Source organism: Pundamilia nyererei, unplaced genomic scaffold, assembly GCF_000239375.1.
Source record: "Pundamilia nyererei isolate P.nyererei 1_Seehausen unplaced genomic scaffold, PunNye1.0 scaffold00097, whole genome shotgun sequence".
Taxonomy (NCBI): Eukaryota; Metazoa; Chordata; class Actinopteri; order Cichliformes; family Cichlidae; genus Pundamilia; species Pundamilia nyererei.
This window is the reverse complement of record NW_005187498.1, coordinates 2,124,618-2,149,623: the sequence shown is the minus strand read 5'-3', so window position 1 is coordinate 2,149,623 and position 25,006 is coordinate 2,124,618. Positions and strand designations below refer to the sequence as shown.

Here is a 25,006-nt window from a genome sequence, read left to right as displayed (position 1 = left end):
GGCCAATGAACTAGTTATGTATAATGTGTGTGCGTGTGTGTATTTGCAAGCGTTCAAGTTTGTGAATGTGAGAGCACTTTGTTTTACATGATTGATGCTGTGACAAATATATATATATATTGTACCAAATCATTTGCATCTGAAAACAAAATCATGGTTATGCAAGCTTCTTCAGAAATGCAAATATATGGAACCTGGGTTTTATGTAAGCATTCAAGTGTCCAATTGAGCAAGCCGTCTCCTTTTATGTGGGGTCCTGTAACCTCATTAAACCTTACTTTGTGATATGAGCACAGATGGGTCTTATAAGTGGATGCATAAAGTAAAGTACGCCTTTCATCACCCAGTCAGTGCTATTCTGCTGATGGAGACTGATGCACAAATATGAAATGTCAACTGGTAAGTGATACGATCCTTTTTTTTAGCGTTTTGCTGTTCCGTCACTGATGTGTTTGAGTGTATGTGAGAGGCTTTTCACAACTTTCCTTGTTAACTATCCATTATAACAGCTGTATTGCAAACAGCTCATGGAAACTTTTAGTACTTTTTATTGATAAAAGGTGTCCATACGGAGATGGAAGTCTTCAAAACAAAAGTAAATCTATAATATTTGCATTAATGATTTAAACAAACAATGGTAAACTTTCTGTATGCAGTGTTTTTTGTTCATAAGCTATGGGAACTGTGTTCGTTTGAGGGATTGGCAAATAGACTGGGAGGGGGCAGGATGGACCCGTATTAATAGGAACACTTGAATGAATTAGAAGAATAGGTTTTAAACATGCAGGAAAGCCACAATACTGGGCACCGACTGGAGGACTGTACCAGCTTGTCTCATTCAAATGATGCAAACCTGCCTGATTGGCGGGATTTAAACGCTTGTTTCAGCACACTGTCCAAGCAAAACCAAGTCCACTCCAGAGTGTGTGTGTCTGTTTAACTGCCAGTAATCTGAAAGTAAAAAAACAAAAGCTAACTTCAGCTCCAGCCGTGTCTCATGTCATCTTTGAATTGCTAAAAAAAAAGAAAGAGGGATCCCATCAATGTTTTTTTTTCCATTTTGCATGTGTGTGTTGTTTGTGATATTTGCCATTTGGAGTGGACTTTAAAGAGCAAATGATGAAATTATGACATACGCGTGTAAATAAATTCCCAAATTGACACTCCTTTGTAAACCTGTGTGATTGAATGTGCTTCACTCCAACACTGTGGGCTGTCCAGAAACAGCAGCTTCTTCAGATTAATTCAGCAGAGCACCACGAGTGGATGTTTTAATTTGAGTTATTTGGTCATTTGGAAAGGTCCAGAACAATTTAATACAATTAATCTTGCTGAGTGAAGGCAGTCATTGTTGGCATGTAGCAGCAGTAAGTGTTACCCTGATTGCGGCAGTGGTGTAAGTGTCCACCAGTATTATCTCTGTCAAGTGGCTGTCCAGGTATGGTTATATGATCTGGTGAGGTAAAGCTGCCCCACAGATTTAGGTACACACAGACACAACTAAAAGCTCCACACCCCTTTAACGTGTGCACACACACACACACACACACACACGTATGTATATGTATATATATATATATATATATATACACGCCCTGCGTCTGACCTGCGGGTCAAGGTGCAGTGACTCTGAGGTTGTCTAACTGGGCCTCTTGAAACTCTTGCTTTGCATTCCTGCACCCAGTGGAGGGGGGTTGCCACAGACAGGGTTATTACTGGACTGAGAGACTGAAAGAAAGACTGATAGAGAGGGAGAGAAAAGCGACAGAGGGAGGGAGAGAGGGAGGGAGGGAGGGAGAAGGGGGGGGTTGAAGGAAGCTGGAAGGTATTATGCACTATTTCCTTGCCTTCCTAGAAGCTCTCACTTGTTCCCTCCCACTCGGCCGGCATTCTGTGGCAAAGTAAAAGAAAACGCTGAAAACTTGAACCTGCTTATACTCGAGCTTCCTCGGCCTTCAAACGAGCTCACTTGTTTTCTTTCCCTACCCTTCCCCGCGTATGTTTCTCGCACTCTTTCTTGCTCCTCGCCTTGTTCGTCTCTCTCCCTCTCTCTCTCTCTCTCTCTGGGCTGTGTGTAAGAGGATCACTTTGTTTCCGTTGCCTTTTTCCGCGGTGCTGCAGACACACATGGAGCAGAGGATTGGATTTGAGGAGATACTGACGAAGTGCACAGCTGCAATGGTCCCCTCCATCTCCACACCAGGACTAAGCCCCCCCACCGACCCACCCCAGTGTGTGTGTGTGTGTCTGTGTTTGACTCTCTCCCTCTCTCTGTCGCACTCTCTGCTATCCGGCTCTCCGTGGGGTGGGGGTTGCAATATAGTAACTCAGAAAAATGGAAGTGGATTGGAGATAGACAAGATAGGAAGCTTTCGTTCTTGGGCTCGGACGTCAGGATCTGTGTGGTAAGTGCTTTCCTCTTAGCACTTTTTATAAGTTCTGTCCCTAAGAAGAATCCATCTGCCTGAAATCTCAGGAGCACTCTTCATGGCTCTATTGATTCATTTGTTGCCTGCTTTAACTTCTTTAGTCGGACTTTAAACTCCGTTCCCAAGTATTAACAAAATAAGCCTGATTTTCCTTATATTTCTTGTCAGTCTTAAATTAATTTGGTGACAGGAGAGGCTAGATCTTTGAATTTGTGTCCCAATGATTTTTAATGATTTTTAAAACATTTTTTTATTTTATTTGGTGGGAGGGGGGGCGAGGTGGAGTGATGGGGTGGGGGAAGGGATTTTGAAGAGGTCAAAGAGAACGGCTCGGACAGAACAATGGTTGTGAAAACTTTACTAGTCATTTAGTTACGCCTCTGTGAAACATGTGTCCGTTTGTAGCCAGGGACCCGTGCTCGACTCCAAGGAGGCTTGCTGTGGAGGCCATTTATTTTAGCTAATTCAATTTATCAGCTGCTCAGTAGCTTCACTTTTTTATGAGTTTGGAATTTTTTTATTTGTTTTTTAAATGGGGTGGAGTGCAGTCGTGAGACACCGCACAGTATTTGAGACACCGTCAGCCTCACCAACCGACAAAACTGTTCATGTCTCGTGTATTTTACACCGTCACTGCTTTTACAGGAACGAAGTGATGAACAAGAGAAAAGAAATGAGACAATGAGCAAATGTTTTGATACAAAATCATAGAGAGAGAGAGAAAGAGAAGTTTCCAAGTTTGCAGTGGATACGGTGGGCTAAGCTTCGATCCACATTTCATCGGCCTTTGATGAAGCGCTTGAGGAATTCAGATTTTTTGTTGTAGTGCTGTTGAAGGAATAAATAATGCAGGTTACAGGGAAAGTAATACTTTACTGCGAGCTCCCCGAATAACTCCATTGTGTGAAATGTTAGGGGGACCTCACATTTCACATATGTGAGAAGCACTGGACCAACATTTATAATAATTAACATTATTTATATATTTGAGATATGTTATTGCTCAATAATTAGTTGATAATAATATATGATAGGAATTAAGATTTAGTTTGAATTAAAAAAATCCTCTGAATTGTAATTTAGAAAGAATATTGTTACCTATTTATTTTAAGTAATGTTGTAGCTCATTTAAACTCACAAATGTTGGTGCAGTTAAAAAAAAGCTTCTTGTTTCCTGAATGTAAATCATCAGTTACATGAAATATATCACTAGCATCATTTAAAATTCACATTTTATTTTACTTAAATTTTTTTTGATGTGCAAATATTCTTTAAGGGTCTGACAAACTATGTAAAGTGTCAGTTTAATAAAGTAAGCCTTTTCACTCATTTGCACAGAGAAAGCTGTGGTTTGTGAGAGTCTTGAGAAATTAGCTGAGTTGAGCAAGCAACTCATTTTAGGAAGCTACTGAACTTTAGAGCCATGATTTATGTGTCTCACCTTGATGGTTCACTGGCAGTTTGGGGTTTTTGACCTCACTCTTTGAGGAAATCAGAACCCGTTTCTCTGACCGCCTCACTCTGTGCCTCCCTCGTTCCCTTTGTTCATTAGACATCTCAGTAACGTGGGAATTGAGTGTCTCGACTGGCTGTAATGGGCTTATTTCTCCTGTGAAAGGTAGTTTTTAGAGCCACGTTTTAAAAGCCTCAGATGTGCCTCTTTTAATTTATTTATGGCGTTCTCTGAACACAGTTGAATTTATAGTATGCAGGATGAAGCCTAGCTGCTACCATAGCTCCTTTATGCATGCACACGAGCTGTGCTGCAGGGTCTGGTTCTTTATTTTGATTATGTGGGTCATAGTGTTGTGAAGGAGCACAGAACTGCATATCTTCTTGGAAAAAAAGTCTGTCAGAAAGTTGAATTTCCAGCTTCAGCAGCGTAATATGAGAGTAAATGAGAGAGATGATGCTGTCGATCGGTTTCTTCTTGGTGAATGGCTCTTTACACACTTGCAGCTTTTGCTTTTCTCTCCCAGTGTTAGCTTGAACAAATATTAAAATAATGTAAAAATTCCAGCTGTGCTCAGAAATATTTTTTGACCCTTTTTAGGAGGTAATGGCAGAATTTTTGGATTAAAATGACTTTTTTTCTTTTTTTTACAAATTATAAAATGCACTTATTAAATAATAAAGTAAAAATCTGATTTGTAAAAATGACAAAAAACTTTACTTGAGTTTCTCAGCTCCCAGAATTCAGTGCTAGTGAAGAAGACTGCAGTTGTCTTCTATGACTATTAATCAGTTGGTACGGTGCAGTTCATCGTCTAATCGGAAACCCTCTCTACTCCTCTCTGGGATGCATTTGTGTATGTTTTCCAGTAGTATGTCTGCTGGCAATCTCCACTGCTGTTTTTTAAGCCAAGTAACGACTTGTCGTCAGATAACCTCCCTGACCTCCCCGGGCCAATTTTAGCCTCTCCTGCAAGCCTGTTCTAGTTATAAATTAGCCTGGTTCTTGTGCGCAGGCAGTGAAGAGGAAAAGCTCAGTTAGGAGCAGTGATTTATTAGCTGTTAGGCTTCCACTGTCATGTGACTGACAGAGGTGTCATTCAGGATGAAAACAGAAACCCAGAACGCAGGCGGGATCCGACTGGTTCAGGAAATAGGAGGTGGTTTCCTTTTCTGCCACTCAACCAGGAGAGAAGTTGCATGATTTACATTTGAGTATTCCTGCCAAGTAGTGTTTGAGTCATTCTCAGAGCCTGTTAGTGCCACACTGTACTATTTACTATGATTTTCAAGGGTTTTAAGGTAATTGTCTGCGACGTTCCTAAGTTGTTTGTTTGTTAAAATCCATAAGATGAGAGACAAACAGGAAATAAAAATGAAATACTAAAATCTTTCTAAAACTTAAGTCTTTCCACTCAGCATCCACCTTGAATTGTCAGAGGGCATTTAGCTAAATGAACTTTCATTAAGAACTGCATTCGTTGAATCCTTAGATCAAACACTTACTTATAAGGGTTTATAAGCTTTAAACAAGCCCTTCCACCCACGTCTTCCACCCTGTTTGCTGTTGTGCATTTTCCCACTGACTTCATCTCAGCTATGCCACGTCTCCCTTATGTTTCAGATAAATATGTTTGTACCTCATCATAATGCAACCTGTGCAAACCTGTGTGCTGGTAATCATCTATGTGATGTTGCCTGAAAACCGTGTTTTATTGCTCACTGCTGCTCACCTGGCTCCTTCTCTTTCCAAACACACCACCTTGCATGTGCTTCACTCTATGACTCGTGTGGCAGCTGTATACATACTGTGCTATATGCTCTATACGTGGTCAGGCTCATCTAAAAATCGATTACTTCTGTAAATCGAGTTTTGCTTACTCCGATTACGGCCTTAATGCAAGTAAGATAATTTTGTTAAGATGTTTGTATGACAGTCCCAATAATGTGAGTATTGTCTTACTCGGGTTATGATCAAATTACTAGAGTGCATGTAAAACCAGTGAGTGGAAGCCCTGTTTGTCTCTGTTTACCAAGCAGGCTGCTCCAGCTTTTACCTCTGACACATGAATTGTTGTAACAAAGCCTGGATATCACCAGGCTGAATTCAGGGAGGCTCGTGCTGTTGCAAGTGTGGACAGTAAGAAGTTTTTAGTCGTCATTGCTTTGTTTGTTTGTTTTTGAGAATGGCTAACTAGGAGACAGTTTCTAGTTGAATTTTGCTGACTAATGTAGGCACACAGTGTGGCGTACAGTTAATTCATGCTGTTCCAGGAAGAAATATGATCAAAATAACTCCTCCAACAATGCGGCTGTTCATAGAGCAGGAGTTCGTATCCCCGAAGGCCGAGAAGAGAGGAGCTTTATAGCTGCTTCTTAGGCCTGAGCAATGTGACGATCATGTATTGTGAACAATCTTAACTTGGCATATCTGCTTTAAAGTCATAAAGTTTGCGTCATTAAATGACATTCCCTTCTCTGTGTGATGTAGACAAAAGCATGATTGGTTATGACTCCTTGGATCATTAATTAGAGTTTATTGTAAACCAGAGACAGTATGGCGGATGAAGAATAGCAGCGAGCAACAAAGGAGTCCCAAAAACAGCACTTCTGATCAGAACTTTCAAAATAAAAGCAAGATACAAATTGAATGCAGACCTTAGTGACACTGGCCTTGATTCGACTGCAAAAATAGGCCCAATCCAGCGTTTCTGTTATGATACTGATATCTGGGCTTAGGCAATTTCCTGATGCAAGCATTTAATAGTAGTTTTCTTCATTTTGAGACTCTGAATAATTCAAAATTATTGCTTTTATAACTTTATCATCTGATATGTCACAATTTATATCCAAGAATAAAAACTTACTGAATTTGTATTTGCTAGTAAATTAGTAAGTGAAAACAGGAATAATTAAAAAGTAATTACAACATAAAAATCATTGCATTTATCACATTTCAGCTCAAAGTGAGAGTCTCTTGTAGTTATACTATTTTCCTTTTTTGTCTCTCACACTCTCTCTCTCTCACACACACACACACACACACACACACACACACATCGGGCGTGGAGCTGACATCCATCCATTCATTTATTTTCTTAACCACTTATCCAGTTCAGGGGCACAGGAGGGTTGGGGCCTATTCCAGCTGTCATTGGCTGAGTGGCGGGGTACACCCTTGACAGGTTGCCATCCATTCCATGGTGAAGCGAGCTAATATTAACTGAGTTGACGACAACACTTTCTGTTATTTTAAGTGGAATAAAATCTTCCCTGCAAGTGTTAAAATGAACCAAAGACCTTCTAGCTTCTGTTTGTAATTGCTGTCTCTCCCTGAAAGTTAATGAGAGAGAGAGAAGCCTGTTCGGTTGTGTCAACTGTCTTGACCAAAGTTTGCAGTTAAATAAAAAACTTTTTCAAACATAGAAAAAAAGGAGCATGAAATGGCTCCAAACTACTGCAGTGTTTCAAAGAGATTTTACTAGGGCTGGGCCATATCATACCGTTCACGGTAATACCAGTATAATGTTGGGCAATGATAAGAAAATGAAATATCACGATAGAATATGGGTAAAACGCGCATGCGCAGTGCCTTTGTTTTCATACGCACATGGCAGAAAAAGCATGGCGGCGACAGAGAAAGAGGAGGATCGTTGAATGAAACGGATGAACCAGAATTGGTTTGTAAAAATGCTGCAGCTTCAGTGGTGTGGAACTGGTTTAGCTTTCGTCCATCAGATACACAACAAAGCACTATTTTTGGTAGCGCATGCTAGCGGGCCGTCGTTATTACCGTGTTTTTTGGAAAATACGGCGCACTTAAAATCAATCCTTTGATTTCTCTGAAAGTCGACAGAGCCCCTTATAATCCCGTGTGCCTTATGTATGAACTCTGGTTGTGTTTACTGACCTCGAAACGATTTTATGTGCACGGCGCTCGAAAATCTGTCAAATGTTTCAGTACGACTTTGCTAAGCTACGAAGCCGCACCGCTTGATGGATTGTCGGAGCGTTACGGCTATCGTAGGCGGAGCCTCGCGGAGTGATACATACTGTGCTTCAACATAATATTACCGTATTGTGTGTGTATAACCTCTTTTTAAGTTTTGTGGATATTATACATGGTTATGCTGAGGATGTGTCGGCCAGTTTCCACTGGAAATGCCTTTTGGTTAAACTGTCAGCGAGGAATTTGCATTTGAACTGTTAAATTTTTTATATAACTTTAATGCACAGAAAAAACAGCTGCTTGTTTAAGTGAAAATACATTGATGTTTTTTTTTTTGCACTAATAAAGTTGTGGAGTTGTAAAGTATTTTGTCTAGTGTCAATTATATCGTCAGTTATATCGTTATCGCAAATTTTCAAATGTATACCATGATAAATATTTTTGGTCATATCGCCCTGCTCTAGATTTTACCATTCTACTTTAGCTTTCCATCTAACTGTTACTCACGTAATAAGCAAAGAACAGGTTAGGATGCCTTTATTGATACATGATCCAGTTTTTTGGGTCGGGGATCCATATATTCCATCTGTGAGTCCCAGCAGAGAGGACCATGTGGTTTACTGGCCAGACTGTAAAGATGGCAAAACACTACCAGCAAATCGTCTCAGTGTTTACTGATATGATTGGTGCAATCGTGACTTCCACAGAAAGACATCTTCAGTTTCTTAATCGAGCTGGTGGCTCGTGCCTCATCCCAATAACACTGTCCAAAAAACACGATCATCCATATGAGCACAATTGCAAACTGGGGTGGAACCACCGTTAAAGCCAAACTTTTGAAATGACTGGCAAACTCTTTCATGCACCAGCAGAAGCTTTTGAGCGTGCAACTGTTAGTACACCCATACAATGATAAATGAAGGGATTCTATTGCATTCTGTTCTATTCTATTAGCGCCATAGTTTCTGTCCAAGGTGGGAATCTGCGTCTCTGATTGGCTAATGTTACAAACATCACATTATGTTTCTTAAAAAGGTCACCTGCTGGATGTAGTAAAACTCTCCCGTCCTTTAGCATGTGCCCAAACTCTGAGATGCAGGTTTACTTATTTATGCATGCCAGTTTGACAAGTCTGTTTGTTTTACAGAGTTGACACTCCCTCTCCTTTAGTACACAATGCACATGTAGCCCTCCACGAGGATGATGCACCATTAAACTGTTAGTTCACATGTTAGGACGTATTCTTAGGACAGAGATTTCATTTTTAAGTGCAATAATTTGTCATTGGATATTTTTTTAGTATTTGAGGAAAGTCATAGGGGTTGTTTACTCTTTACTTATATGGTAAAAGAAAGTCATGACTTTATGGGCGATTAGCATGACTTACTTTGACAAATAGCACGAAGTGCAGGAGGATGCTAAGTGTCATTCAACACTACAATAATGATGACAGATGATATGCGTCATAAGTCACTCATTATTGAATTATTAATGACCTGAGCGAAGTCTTGAGCATTGCCAATGGAAAATAACACAGATGTTTAGTGTTTGGGATTGTTCGCTGTGATAAATTAATACCCATGGCTACAGTTTTCAGTTCAACCTATTATTACCACATGAAGAAGAAAAGTAGAACAACATGTCGGTCTTTGAACTTAAAGTGATGTGAAAAAAATATTATCTAAAAAGCAAAGCAAGAGTAGATACACACATACACATGAGCACACATGCAGCATTGGATTCTGGCACAAATGGCCCCCAAAGGGTTGTTTATAAAGGGGGTGATGTCATGTCTGTGATGGAGGCTGTGTCTCTTTACCGGTGATCCATTTCTTACCCAGCTGTCCTTTGTGCTACTTAGCAGAAAGGAAGAACAAAAGAAAGACGGATATAAAGATGCAAGATTATTTTACATTCCTTTCACCTCCAGCTCACTTTATACCTGCCATTAAAAGGTTTTAGTTATTGATACGATGTTTTTTTTTCTTCATTTGTTTTTGCCCATTTGATATTTTCTGTCCTTTGCTGCACAAATGTAAGGAGGGAAATAAAAGAGCACAAGTCAAACATTGTGTTTCTACTGTATACCACAAGGCGGTTGTTGGAGTGACCGCGTTTAGGACGCTCATTAAACAGCATCCCAGTGATTACTGTGAGGTGCTCACACCAGACTGCTTCTGCAGTTTTGCTATTTGAACACCTTATTTGAAAAAGTGCTCATCTTTGTACTTTCACTAATCCAATTTACATATTTATTATCTTATTTAGTGTTTCAGCAATTTTATTCTGGACAGTTGCCCATTTCCTGGGTCAAAGGATCATTGGCAATTTGTCTGCTTGTCTTTGAGCCAACAGGAGTTCGTTCTTCTGTGCAGACAAAGGGTCGCGGGACTTCTTTGTGGCATCGTACGTGTGTCTGCGTGTGTTCATGTGCGTGTGCGCATATGTCAGGTCTAGTGTTTCCAGCCCCTCGACTCTGCACTATTTTAAACAGCTTGGCTTCTTTAACCACTGCGCTTTCTATGGCGGGGACGCATATAAGTGCTGTGGGGGGGTTGTTGGGGGATGGGAGTCCATATAGAGCTCAGGGGGCTCCCTGGGAAATGGTTTCCATACATTTAGCGTTTCCTCTTTGTGGTGCAGCAGGGTTGTCGCGTCAAAGCTGTGGTACAAGGAGGGGTGGAGGTGTTGGATAATGCAGACACAATGGGCTAAGGCAAACATTAGGAGTGAGACAAAGGACACTCCGCTTAGGTCACAGGGGGGGCAGCTCTTCCCATTATCTAAGGGAAGTGATCTTAACTGAGGGACTTTTTAAACCCATCAGCAAATTAGGGGCAGCGCTGAGCTGCTGGTGTGCGTTCGGGTCATGATCAAAGCCTCGAGAGTGGGTCTGTTTAAAGAGGAAGGCCGTAAAGCGAAGGACAGCAGTCACAACACAGCACAACATGAGGCTGGGTTAGCGCTGAGAGTGCTATCATGACCGTGTTATCATTGTCACAGTCGGGGTATTTACTCATGGGAAGCAGAGGATAACTTCTCTCTCATCTGCACTAAAAACAGCACAAGCACCGTATGTCATATGGTCAGCTGAGTGTTTCTGCACCATACACGTGTGTTTTAAGGCGAGCCAATCTATAATCATGCTACACCTCTAATAAAAATTGGCATCAGTTATCTTTTTTATATAGAATAACAAAATTGTGTTTCAGTTTCATTGTGTCAAATTATCATCTAGGTTTTTGTAATTGTGTTTTCTTTGGATATAGTACAACATTAGGCTTTACCTTTCTAGTATGACTTTGTATAGTTGTTGTCTAATCTGCTGTTCGGAGATTTGGGCTATAGTGTATATTTAGCTTGAATTAATAATTTACTTAAATAATTTATCATTAAAATAACCACCAAATGATTTTTTAACATCACTAATTTATTTAGACACTCCCATATTTGCTAACCACTTTAGAGCTGAGACGTAGGTCAGCTTTTAGTATTTTTTATGAGCTAAGCAGCTTGTCATGTTCCACTCTAATTTATTGCTTGAAAACAGAGTGTCAATTACGTGGTAATTACACGCTGTTAAAGCTACTGCTTAACTGCTGGACATTATGAACATTTATGTCTTTGTTTCTCACTAAACATTTAATTTACTATTGGGGTGTTCAACCATAAGGAAACAGTGCGATCAAAGCAATTAACCTGTCGTTAACAAATTTTAAAAGATTTCACTGAAAAATCACTGAAGAAAATTGATGGAGGGAAAAGCTAGAAAAGAAAAGCAGAAATCTTTTTGCCAAAAAGCTCAACTAAGTGTCTCCATATTCACTTATTGCGCTTCTTCTCCTTTTTTTGTTTTTTGAAACCTTATGCGTGTTTGTGTGGCTGAAGGACCATTATGGGACAGGCTTTTAAGGGAGATCTGGGAAGTGGAAACCTAATACTGCCTGACTGCTGCTCTTGTGTACATGAACCCCACAGCTGCTGGACAGAGAGGGAGAGAAACTGGGGAGAGAGAAATGGAGGAAGAAAGGAGGAGGGGATATAGGAGAGCACGGTGTGCTCGGTAATTAGTTGTCTGGTTTTGTATTGACCAGTCTGGTGCTTGGGCCTTGGGGACTGTTAAATTTGCAATTGAAACTGAAAGGATTATGCATCCAAAAGACATTAAACAGGAGCAATGAATAGATTGTGGGCCACACGGTGGACGACTTTCTTTTTCTTTTTTTTAATCTTCTTCCATCTTCTTAGACGAGCTCGTACTTTCCTTGTGAGAAGCTGATGTTTTACATGTTACAGGTAAATTACAAAAATGTACTGTAGGGTCATGACAGTTTTACATTGTGATAATGGCAGCCCGTTTTAAGAGTCAACCATTACAAAAACAAACACTACACTGGTTCGAGTCATCATTCGGGGTCAGTTTATTAAAAGCAGACAAAGTCTGAAATCATTGCCACATGCTACCTGCTGCAGAGTGCGATGCGAGTCTAATGAAATGTGTTTGAATGGAGACGTGGTGACCACGTGTGGGAATTGATGGCTCTAGCCTGAGCTGCCCAGGGGGGAAGGAAGATTTGTGTCTGTGTTTATTGGTGCTGAGGTTGCTCGTGCTGCAGTGGGCCCACGGAGTAGGTAACACCTTCCTAGTACTTGCTGAATCTTATGGCCCAGAGAGATTCCCTTTAGAGGCACTGCCAGCGTTGATTTAAAGCGATCAAACTGGTGTGCGTCAACAGTTTAGTGACTTTTAGCAGGGGAAAGCAGAGACGGGCACAGGAATCGCTTCAAACTAAAGTGTAACGTAGCCCCTTTCTAATGACTTCCATTGTGTGTTAGGGTCCGCTGTACCTGCCATTCTCACCCTTGGGAATGGTGCAGCATGCCAAAAAATGACATCATCTTTGCCGTCGCAAGCCACACTTTGTTGTCGTTTCAGCCGTGAACCTCTTAACCTGCCAACACCACCAGAGTGAACACACGAGTGTACGGTTGTGTCAGTTTTTGCTGCTGGTTTAATGAAGCTCAGAGATTCACAGACCATACAGAGGCAGATGAGGATGCCACAGTTTGAAACGATGAGGCTTTGACTTCTTCTCTTCCTATAATGTGGAGCTTTGTCTGAGTGGAAACGCTTATCGTTCAGGTGAACACTGCAGTGAGTACTCGTGCCCTCAGAGCTGGTATAAATGGTACGGCGCTGCAGCAGCAATGTTACTGTTACTGGCAAGTATAATGGACCCATCAAGCAGGCCAGACCTTACAGTGGGGGGGCAGAGGGTGACTTTTAAAAAGGCAGGCTATAATATGAAGGATCTCTTTGCTTCCATCTGCATCGAGCATTTGAACCTGCTGAACTGTGAGCCTTGAGTGTGTCTTGTGGATGATAGAGGGGTGATGTCATGCTCTCTCTCACTGTTTGTGTAGCTGGCAGAGCCCGGCGTGCTGCTGGAGAGAGTCGCACACTATGACTTAGTCGAGAGCAGAACAGCCCTGTGGGACGCTGCCAGAAAGTTCCTGCCTGCTCCAAAAACTCTGGTTTCTGCTTTTTCCTCTGATTCTGCTTTGACACGATGATTCGAAATCTTGTACCAACAGTCCGTGTTTTTAATCTGTTCGAGTGTCCTGTGACGCTTTGCGACCCAGAGCGAGGAGGCACTCTTTGTAGATAAAACACACAATCTGGTCGAGATCCCGCTTTGTGATTATCACAACGTAAATACAGGAGAGCCTGAGCACAGGTGGCTGATGCTGGGCTGATGGTAACCAGACCGGACTGATGTGTGCATGGAAAAGAAATCACTGCTGTAATGTCACGCATAAACAAAGCCTATTTTCTAAACCTTGCCATGTTCGCTTGAAACATCATACAGCTGAGCGTTTTCACATTGCCAGAACAATGAGCCAACTCCAAAACAGCAGCATGGGCAAACCTTCTTTTCTTCCACATTTACGTAAATATTTTCCCTAAACTTACAAAAATATGATTAGACAGAAACATCTTCTTTAAAAATAACACTTTTGCTGCATTAATGCTTGAAATAAAAAATGACAACATAAAGATAAAATCTAATCTTTTCAATTGGAATTGTAGTTAAATTAAAGAATAAAGCCAAATATACTGCACATGTTAGGTGTTTATTATTCTGTCATATAAATGGTTGTATTTTTGTTTTAGAAAAACAAAAAAGAAAAACCACGGCCTTCCTGCAAAGGAAAACCAGAGTTAAAGTACTAGTATTTTTTTGTGTGCGTGTTTTTATTTACTTAACAAATATATTTTTGTTTTATATATCCAGAAATAACGGGAAATGCATTGCCTTATAAATAAGTGAGCCAACACAGCTCATTGCCCCAGTCATATATGTTTGTTAGTATATTTGTACTCGCGCCCCAAAGTCCCATTTCTGAGCCTGGACAAACCCTGTAATATCTTCTAAATTGCCCTAAATGTTGTGAGGATTACTTTAATTTTCTGCACTATTAGGCATTTTACCTCAAGAAATGTGTCTGAAAGGCTTTGTGACATTTATTCTGATGATGTTAAATTTCTGGTTTAGTCTGTTCGCTTCATCTTCATTCCCTGACTCAGCAGCCAACTCCCAGAGAAAGTTCAGATTTTCTATATTTTTAGATTATTTCAGGCAAAAACAGCTTTTTCAGACCGACTGCTGCATGCGGCACTCCATCGTCTGCTCGTCAGAATGAGGTGGCAGGTTTTGAGCTCCTGTGCTCATCTGCAGTTAAGAACCTTGCCAACTGAGACACCCCCACTCCCACACACACACACACCCACCCCACCCCACCTTCTATTTGGGGGTCTCTGACTCCCCTCCCCTCATCCCTCCTGGTAATAGATGGCCTCCTCGCTTTGAGCTTGAGCCCACCTTTAAACAGCTAGACAGGACTGGGGTTTGTCTCGGGCCAAGCGGTGGAGTGGAACAATAGGAGTGTGTGACATTGTCTGGTGTGTGTTAGGAGACCGACGTCTGTCTGAAACATACGTACAAACACGTGATGGCGTTCTCTTCACACAGCTGCCTTTACCTGTGCCTGCCAGGTAGCAGAGAGGGAACACGGGACATCCAGGGTATGCACATCTGCACATTTTTTCCTCTTTTTCTTTTTAAGCCACTGCCGTTTGTCAAACGTGGCTTCGCGCCGAGGCGTCCGTCTCCACATCACGTTCATTGCCGTTTCCATGCTTCCCGCTGTTTGTCTTTGACGACAAACCCTTTGTCTGGCTGAAGCCTTTAACACAGAGGGGCTGGGATGGAGCCTCCGTGGATCTGTTCTTATGCCTGTGTACGTGTTTGTGTCCATTCACGATAGACCATCTCTGAATATGTGTGTTTTTTCGATTCATAAGCTGCTAGGACAGACTGCAGCATTGACCTTGGCTTCGTTGAAATGTGTGTGAGGAGAGCATTTATGCGTGTGTGAAAGGAGTTTTTCCTTTTTTATTGTTCTGTCTAAAAGTGCTTATGATGCCACGATTCCTGTTGTCTGCAGTAAAGGAGCATGTAGAGCTCTCCCTGCAAATCTGTTTTCCCTGCAGTGGCTCCATGGGACAAGGATCTTGTAGATTTCTCTTTTCTTTTCTTTTTTTTTGCTTTAGCATATTCTGCATTCATATGGAAATGGGGGGCAGATGAGGGACAGAATCTCACATCAATTTGATTGGGCCATGAATAGCTGCCAGTGTGTTTGGACTGACCCAGCGCTGCCTTAAAGGCACTGCCCAGCCTCTGCTCTAAGACTGCAGAGCCGAGCACATTTTCAGCTGCGACGCACACGTGTTCGTCCACACACACGCGCTTCCACCAAAGATGAAAAGGCAGATGCTCATAATTGTACTCATACAATTAGTTACACTCGAGCACTTAGGAAGACAGAACGCTGTCTCATTCTCTGTCACTGTCTCTGTGTTGCACATATACAGACAGCCACGCCAGATCCCAGGGAGACGTTAGTGTCGCAATACGCTCGTCTTTTTTTCCTTCCTTTCTCGCAAATCCTTTTTTTTCTTTTTTATTAAATCCTCACTCACCCTCTTTTTCCCAGCAAAACGGATGTCATGATGATGGGCCTCCTTTAGCATTATTAAGGAAGTTTGACTTTATGCTTCCATTTAGTTTTGGGCCAATGAAAGATGCTTAAAATATTTTATTACAATATTTCCCTACATCTTACAATTAAACAGGACAAATAGATGTCTGTTTACATAAATGCAGAGTTAGAGTTGCTGCAGTTAAAACACAAATATAATTTTCCATGTGAAATATAAAATATTTCACATTAAAAAAAGAAAAGAAAATTTTAGCTTTAAGGTTTTTGTGGTTTTGTGTTATGTAATACTGTAACCCTGAGAAAATGCACAGGCATCGGTTGGATTAAGGTAATATGCTTTTTCTACGCTGTCTGTGAATTAATATTGTATGTGAGGAGTCCCGTTTCTAATAAATTTTGAGTGTGTTTCCTTCCCGGGCACGTCTGGTACAATGGGCCTCCCAGACCGAACTATTGCAGTTGGATCTAGCAGCAGGAATCCATCAAACAAGATTTGTCTCGGTGGATATGCTGGTTTTGTGCTCAAGAATTAGAGCCCACCACCCATATTCAACCCTGGTCTGAGTTACTTTGTCTTTTATCAAACTAGACAGTCCCTGAAAGCGTGGCTGTAGAGTTTTAATTCATTTAGTAATGCATCGTCTCTCTCTCTTTTTTAAAATAATGTTTTTAAAATATGATAACTGCAATTAGGCTTATTTCACTAACATAGACATTTAAAAAAATAAAATCAAGTAGATAAAGTAGAAAGAACCGATTCATTGTTCTTACTCGGTTTTATTAGGATATTAAACGATTTTTTCCACAAGTATTCAGCACCTACTTTAAGATAAATTAATAACATTTATTAAAAAAAAATTTGTGCTTAATATTTAACCTGAAATTAAACTTCTTTTGCTATTAAATTTCCTTCATGAAAGTATTTGTTCTGCTGCTGTGCATTTCATCTGCTAGATTATCTTCGCTTTCTCCCTGGTGGCCGTTTTGTTCTGTTTTCCGAGTTTATGGTTAAATTTAGGCAGAGTTAAATATTTTGCCTGCTGAAGCATGGCATGTCCGCTTTAACACCAAGGTCCAGCCTCTGTCTGTTAAAAGAGCAATGTGTTGAAGGAGGGCCTCAGTGTGTGTGCGTGCTGTTTTGTCTCTCCATTAGCACCCATTCAGAGACAAAGAGTTAGAGGAGCAGACGATGGGCTTGTTAACACACAGGCATTAGTGAATTAGTGTGTGTCTTTGTGAGGGAGGGGACACTCCTCTAGTGTTATGGGGCTTTCACCACCGATACACTACACTCCAATACCACAAGTGTCCAGCCACTGAATAGGGAGGATTTGTTGCTGCACACCTAATTAAATAGTGCTTTGGGTAGTGGTTGTGGTGAGGGGCCCTTTGTTCCAGTCCACCTTCTAAAGCACCTTGGAAAGCTTAGTGTTTGACTTTGGTGACAGTGGAGGTTAGACCCAGCCTCTCTGTGACAAATGCAGCAGCTGCCTTTCATATACGATGATCATAGCTGGGACCTACAGACATGCCCAGCGAATTGCTGCACATTTTTAACTTAATCACCCAATTAATAAAGTGATTGATTCATTAAAAAACAAAAGAAATGTGAGTTTGTTTGTTTTTCCCTCCCACAGTGAAAATAGATGACAGAGTGAAAATGTTGTGGATCTGCTTAGTGTTGTAGGTTTTGAGCAGGACTGACTGCTGGGGGGGGGGGGGGGGGGGGTGAGGAGATTATGATGCCCTCTGCTTTGTGTAGCAGCCTATGGGCTTGACCTGAGGGAGGGAGACTTTGTGGCCCTGAGAAGGGACAACACATCTGAAGTCGGTTCAGAGTTTGCACTTTCTTTTGGATAGAATCTAGATTTGAGGTGGTAACTGTTCTCTAAAGTTATGTTATTACAGTTTATATAGAATCCAGTGTAATCTTTGTGTTATTGTTTGTTTCTCCGTAAGTTAATTATTACGTTTTTGCCATCACCTGATATTTTAGTGCCTAGGAATTGGTCACGTTTCTCCCCTTGACAACCCTAAAAGAATAGCATTAGCTAGCACACAAGATAATATGATATTTCCCTCAGTCCACCTTTAATTTATGACAGTGGTAATCCTCATTGCTTCTGTTCTCTTGTGCACAGCTGACATTAAAGTGAATGGTAGTTTTTTTTAGATATGTAAGCTGCAGTCACAATCTCTTACAGGAATATCTGACAGGGTCACTCAGCGATCGAGGGGTTTTTGATTGTTTGGTTAGCTCTGCTGTGAGAGCAGACGTGGTGGAGCAGCACTCTGGCATTCAGCTGCCACCGATTCCAGGCAGGACGATGGTGATGGTGGGTTGCTGGTTTACCTGTGTGTTCCAGGAAACATCTGCCAAAGCTGCTGTTTGGTTGAGTGTGTGCTGGTAAATGTGTGGTGCAGAGAAATCAGACGCATTTATTTATTGTCTCATTTACTGCCAGTTGTTCTAGTATGAGCAGTGGAAAAATGATTTGCTTTTGGATTTCAGATGATAGAGAAGAAACACACACACACACACACACACACACACACACACACACACACACACACACACACACACACACACACACACACACTTGATCAAAAGGAATAAAAAATGTTTTTCTGTTTTTATTTCATCATGGGGTATTTTGACACACATTCCAGAAATAATTGATTTAAAGAATTCAAAAAATATTTTAACTTGAAGGAAAAATATATAAAAGGCTTCCCTGACGTATTTATTTTCACATTGTTTCATAATTCTGTTGTGTCTTTTTAAAGATTGGATCGTGAGATGAGACGGGAATGTTGAGCTTGTCTTTGTGGCAGATTTGGCCGACTTGTCCCCGTCACTGTGTCGTATAAAGGTTCAGTGAAGAATCCCCTCCCCTCCACCCCATGGTCCCATCTCTGCCATTGTTCCTGCTAACATCAGTCAGCTCTGTTTTCTACATGCAGCCTTTTTTTTTGTTTCATATCCAGGATGAATAATGTCCTTTTTATTTTCAGGCCTTGTCTCATGTTATTTATCTAGTTTATCTTCCCTTTCAGATTATGCTTAATGTAAAAAACAATTAAATGAAAATGAATTTATGTTGCATATTTTACTCTTTTGTAATTTTTTAAAAATGTTTCCTAAATAAGATTGAAAATAAATTATAATTTTTTAAAGCAATTTAATAATTTTGAAATTATAACATTGTATCTGTAGTGAGACGTTTATCACGCAGTTAGCAGCTATTATTTGTTTCAATCAACATTTTAAGAGTTATTCTTGTTAGTTTAATTTTTTGTCACAACATAAACTGGAACTGAGTTTTAATCATAGAAACCCAGACTACAGAGGAGATGCACTGTTTGCAATCAGCTGGCAAACTGCTTTTTTTTTGTCTGTTTAATTATAACATTTAATTTCACATGAAAGCAGATTTTTCTTCAAGCAGGGCGAGACCTCCAGCTGCTCTGGTTCTGTGCTGTTAGGATGTGGGCTCTGGCAGCAGCGGTATTTTCGGAGGAAGGCCCGGTAGTCGCTGTGGGATCAGCCTCAATTGTTGTGCGAACACAATGCCTTTGCGTCCTTACTTCACTGCTTCTTTTGCTTTGCTTCCCCTGCCTTTGAATTTGCTCATTTTCTGCCCTGTTTTGTTCCCCCCATCGCCCCCTTTGATTGGCCCCTACATAGCAACTTGTCACATGGAGCGTGTAGTCTATAACTGCTCCTCTCTGAACCTTTTGCTTTTTAAATTCAATGCTAAGTGGTACATTTCTGCACTTAATTTTTGTAACATGTTTTATCCAATTAAATGCAGTTAGAAAAATGATTTTAGCATGAACTGTTTTTAAGTATTGTTTTTAAACATTTAAAATATTTTAAAAAAGATGTTAACACAATTAAATAAAATTCAAACCACTTATTAATAATGTTAAATCAAAAATAAATTATTGTAAAATAAGAGATAAAAAAAATCTAACAATTACTTTTCTACTTTCAAAATAAAAAATAATCAAATAAAACCATAAACCCATATGTGAAATAACAAAATGAGTTTTTCTTTATGAATCACAACAATCACCTTATATGACTGTACAATGCTGATATGTTGACATTGATCGTGCCACCTTTTACTGTCATCAAGCCTCTCACTGCCTTCTCTCTTTGGCCCAGTCAAGTGCACATATGCTCATCCATAACCATTTACTGCAGCAGTTCAATATGTAAACACACACACACACACACACACACACGCACACACACACTTGACGTTAATAAAAGCACATCGTTTTAGCTGCCTTCACATAATGATTGCATTTAATTAATTACCAGGACTTGACAGGTCGAGTGGTTTTGACTTGAAATCATATTGTCATTGGGTCTAATAATGAGCCAAGTAATGCAGTAATGTATGTGTTACTTAATTTATTTATTTTGTACGTACAGCTAATTCCTCAGAATATAACTGAGCAGTTCATATTTTTTCACTTTTCTATTTTGTATAGTTGTTTTGTTCCTTTACATATGACTGGAGTCATTCATGTAAATAGTTTACATTTGTTTTACAAATGTTGCAATTGCATTAAACAATTAATATTTAAGTGCTTTATGTCTATTTATAAATTTTAGTTGCAGATTTTTTTGATTCAACCAATTTTCCTTTTTGTTTTCTTTATTTTTAGACAGTTTTTTTTTGCAGAAGTTTAATTAATTAATAACTAAAAATTCATTTGTAATCGTAGCACGCTAATATAAATATAATACTAGAGAATACTATAGAAATCAAGCATGTTGGATCATCCAGTGATCAGTGAGGGGTGAAGAAAGCAACTCAGCTCTTTTCTGCATTCATCACTTTAACAAAATACCAGACCACATCAGGAATAAACTTGGCAACAACTGTTAAAGATGACATTTTCTTTGCAAAAAAATAAAATAAATATATATATATAATTATAAGGATAGATAGATAGATATTCTTACAAGTCTTAAGAAAAGGAATCACAGCTCTGGGCCCACAACACAAACCTGAGAAGAGAGGGGAAAAAAATGCTGGCTAAGCTATCCGTTTCACACACGCGGGGACAGAAGGTTCGATATTCATTCGATCGATGAATGAAAAGGCACAATGGCAAAATCGGACAGGCTCCTTTTCAAATCCACGTCTCCAGTGTCCCCCCCCCACCCACCCACCTCTCCCTGCCGCCCCTCCACAGTCTGCAGTCGCTGGGCGGCTGGTGTGGCAAACAGAGAGAGAAAGAGAGAGAGGGGAGAGCAAGGGTTACATCAAGGCTGCTCTCTGGACCGTGCAAACAAGTCTAGACCAGTGACCTGTTCAATGGCTCCTTTTGAGGAGTGGGGCAAGTTCGGTCAGAGCGAGGAGAAAGGCAGGCACAGCCTCTTTTCACTGCCGAAGCAGCTCACAGCTCGCGATCGACAGGAGGTAAGGAGGGCCGGGAGGGCAGGCATCTGCTTCCATGGTTACAGGCCGGGTATGGGGACCCTACAATTGAGGAAGCTCCGTTCTCATGCTCCCACAGAGGCAATGTCACGCATTTTAAAAATGCGTCAGGCCGGGGCGAGGACCACATCCACCAGCGGCAGAGTCGCTCTTTCAGTGTGGAAATAAAATGATAGCACGTTTGTTTGAGGGGTGCAAAAAGAGTGTGTGGGGGGGGCCTTTGGGATGGGGGTGGCAGCATGTGCTTGGAAAAGAAAGAAATGCGTCACATGATTGAAATCCTAATTCAAAGTAAGGTGTTTGTTTTTTCCCGCGAGCTGCAGTGATTTTCACAAATGCGCCCGATGTGTGTTTTTAGCGGCTTTGGTGGTGAAATGATGTGGTTTTGTACAAGTTCGTGGCACAAATGATTTATCCTCAGAGGGAGCAAAGGTCAAGGTTTATATGGTCCGATATCTTAATGAGGATTCTCCCAAAGCAGCAGAAAAATGGAAACAAAATAACCTTTTTTTAATTTCTTCCGCAGGAAAGACGTTTTCATTTCTTTCTTTCTTTTTTTTTTTGCCAGTGATTTCAAATTCAAATCAGCTCTAGTGAAATGTGCATATTTGTTACTTTTGCACAACGTGTGTGTGACGGTTTTGGATTGCAAACCAGTCAAATGTGAGGAGTCACATCTGTCTGTTTATTTGTTGATTTGTTTGTGTTTGGGCACAAGCTGTGTGTGCGTGTCTGTGTGCTCGTGTGCTCGTGTGCACGCGTGCGTGTGTGCCGAGTTGAATGGATGCTTTGGGCTTTTCTTCACGAAGGCGGGGTGTGTTGGAACGTTGAATTTGGTCATGCAGCTGACGCTTTACCCCTTAAAACACTCCAAACAGAATGAACAGATGGCCGGCCCTCAGGAAGGGCTCGGGGCGTTGGATTTGCTCTCAGACCGTGGGAAAGTCTTTGGCTGACTTCACCTGCTCGGGGAGCTGATGTGACTGGATTAAACGGCAGTGAAAGAAATGAGAAATTAAAACTAACACAGAGCACGGTGCACGGAGCTTTGTACGATTGCGAGCATTTGACTCACATCTTGTTTAGGAGTGGAAAAAAGGGACAAACTGAGACCCGCAGAAACTGATTCAGTGTTTAAATTTAGAGCTTTTAAACACAACAAACATGCTTTGTATATTGTTATTTTTCTTTGTATGTGTGCAAAGGAGAGCAGGGTGGATGGGTTCAGTTTTTTTTTTCATATGTCTTTGTAATCCTAATTGGAAACAGTTGATCCTCAGTTTGTTGAGACATTAGACATGATGTTTGGCCATCTCACCCTCTGCTTTTGATCATCTCTGTCTCAGAGAGACAGCCATGTGCAGGCTTTGATTTATTGTTATTAAAAAAGAATGGGGCTGTTTGTCAGCCTTCCATCTGATTGATGCTAAGATGCATGCACACTTCAATTTAATACTCTTAAAAAGAAAAAAAAGGCCCACGTCTGTGCACTTAATGGCTCATTAATTATGTGTTTGAATGTGCAATAAACTTAGATGGATTATCTGCACTGAAAGGTTGTGTTTTGTTCATTTCATTTAATGTGTGGATGCTGGAATTTATACAGAAGCCACTTAAGGATGTGCTGACAGGTGTGAAACTCCATTTCAGACCTCACGAATGAATCATCGAAAACAAAAATCACTGCCACAGCTGAGATAATGATGGGTGTAGCGTGATGTCCGGACAGGTAGCTCTTTATTCACCGCTCAAGGATTCACTTCCGTGATCCCACTGCAGCTTTCGACAAAGGAGCAAAACGCAAAAAGATGGTGTCCTTAGGCTTTGTGATTACCAGCAGGATGATTTTTTTCTTTCTCCCACAGTTTTTATTGGTAGTGGTTTTACTTGTGGCAGGGACTTCAATACATATAGAAAATTAATTTGACAAGTGTCTTTGCACATGGTAAATATTTGCCATATTGTTGTATTTATGACACCAGTTGAGTCATTTCCAAATGTCAACTGATAACCACAAGAATCCTTGGTTGGTGTTAGTCCAAGTGCTTTGCTCTCAATGAAATACTCCATTTCAGTTAAACTACAAAAAAGTAGAGTGCATAAGAGTTCAATTTAGGCAAGAGTCAAGTGCTCTCCATCTGAGAAGTGGGAAGGGAGGAGTTGTTGGGTAGTGGAGGAGGCTGTGGAGGACTAATCAGATGTGTTTATGTGCTGAGCAGCGTAGTCAGTGTTAGAGAAGAAATGTGAACTTGACTACAGAGAGCCTTTGGGACTATAGGTGCATGTGCTCTTGAGATTTAGCCAAAGTTGGGTTATTTCTGGAAAGGGGTTTGCGCCATAAGGATTAGGTCATCCGGTTGTATATTCCATATTCATTTGGAAGACGTGCCCTAGCGGAGCAGCGATGATGTGACAGCGTCGACAGCAATTAAAAAGAAATGGTTGTTTCTTTCTCTCCCTTTTTTTCTTTTTCAAGCTCTCGACCCGATCGGTCCAGCTAAGCACTTCATTCAACAAGAAGTGATGTTCCAGCTGTTTTTTTCTCCCTCTAATTGCATACGTGCGAGCTCATCTCTGCCTCTCAAAAATGTCTCATCTAAATTCAAAAAGTTCAAGAAAATACATTTTTCTGTGTGACTGCAGAGCCGCGGAGCATTGATAGAGCTGGGCTCTGACACTGGACCAACACTAATTGGGTTACTAGAGCTCGTTCCCTATTCGCTCATACCCTATATATAAATACACACTAAGAGACATTTTGTGCTCCGGCCTGGCTGACCTGTTCACATCATGGTTTATTTTTATAGTGGTAATTTGCCATTGGCCTGATGGTTTGGTTTCAGAGGCCCACATCATTAATCATGGAGGGCATTACTGCAGTGTAATTACACTTTCTCTCAGTGAACCCGAAACATATAACGCAAACACAGTTAGCTGCAAAGTATGCTCGGCACAACGGCAGGAGAGGGCTGCTGTGTCTGTATTGTTAAAATATTGCACTCTAGTTTCGAATAGAAAAGAACGAGTTTAAAGGGTATCAGTGTGCTCAGAAAATGCAGTGGTCAAAATCCCTTTTAGGTGCGTTTGTAGAGAGCGGCTGTGTTTCACCAGTAACTGTTGCTGATGATTGACTACAGTGGAACATCCTCTTAAGGAATGTTGTTTGAAGGTGGTGTTAAGAGCTTAAGAGTTGACAATAATTAAAACCACAAACACGCCAGGAAACAAATGGAAGTTTGCATGTGTGCTGTGGGGGGGTTAACGGGTAAGTTGGAATCAGTGACAATGCCGTATAACCCCTTTAAGATCATTATTCCGCACAAAATGCACCCCCGGGGTGTGTGACACATTTGTGAATGGGCTCTTCCGCGGGATTTAACGGGTTAACAGCAGACAAAGGGAGCTGGGACCATGTAACCCAGCAGGGGAGACCCCAGTGGAAACACCAGGCTGCCTTATAATCCTCATGCTGTCCCATCCCGTTTGCTCTGCTCTGCAATCACAGATGACTGACATGCACCCTGTAAGTCGACATGGCTCTGGGGTGAGAGGAGCCACGTGTTTTCAGCTGGTCTCGGCAGAATTTCCTCCACCAACTCTCTCACACACACACACACACACACACACACACACACACACACACACACACA

At 40.9% G+C, this 25,006-nt stretch overlaps 1 long non-coding RNA gene across 1 annotated transcript in view; it reads left to right on the top strand.

The window, feature by feature from the left end:
• Positions 1–1,914: 1,914 nt before the first annotated feature.
• The window catches only part of LOC102199196 (uncharacterized), a 44,282-nt gene continuing 21,190 nt past the window's right edge, over positions 1,915–25,006 (top strand). Inside the window, exon 1 of the long non-coding RNA XR_311922.1 lies at positions 1,915–2,405. This is a non-coding gene — a long non-coding RNA (uncharacterized LOC102199196). The remainder of the gene's footprint in view (positions 2,406–25,006) is intronic.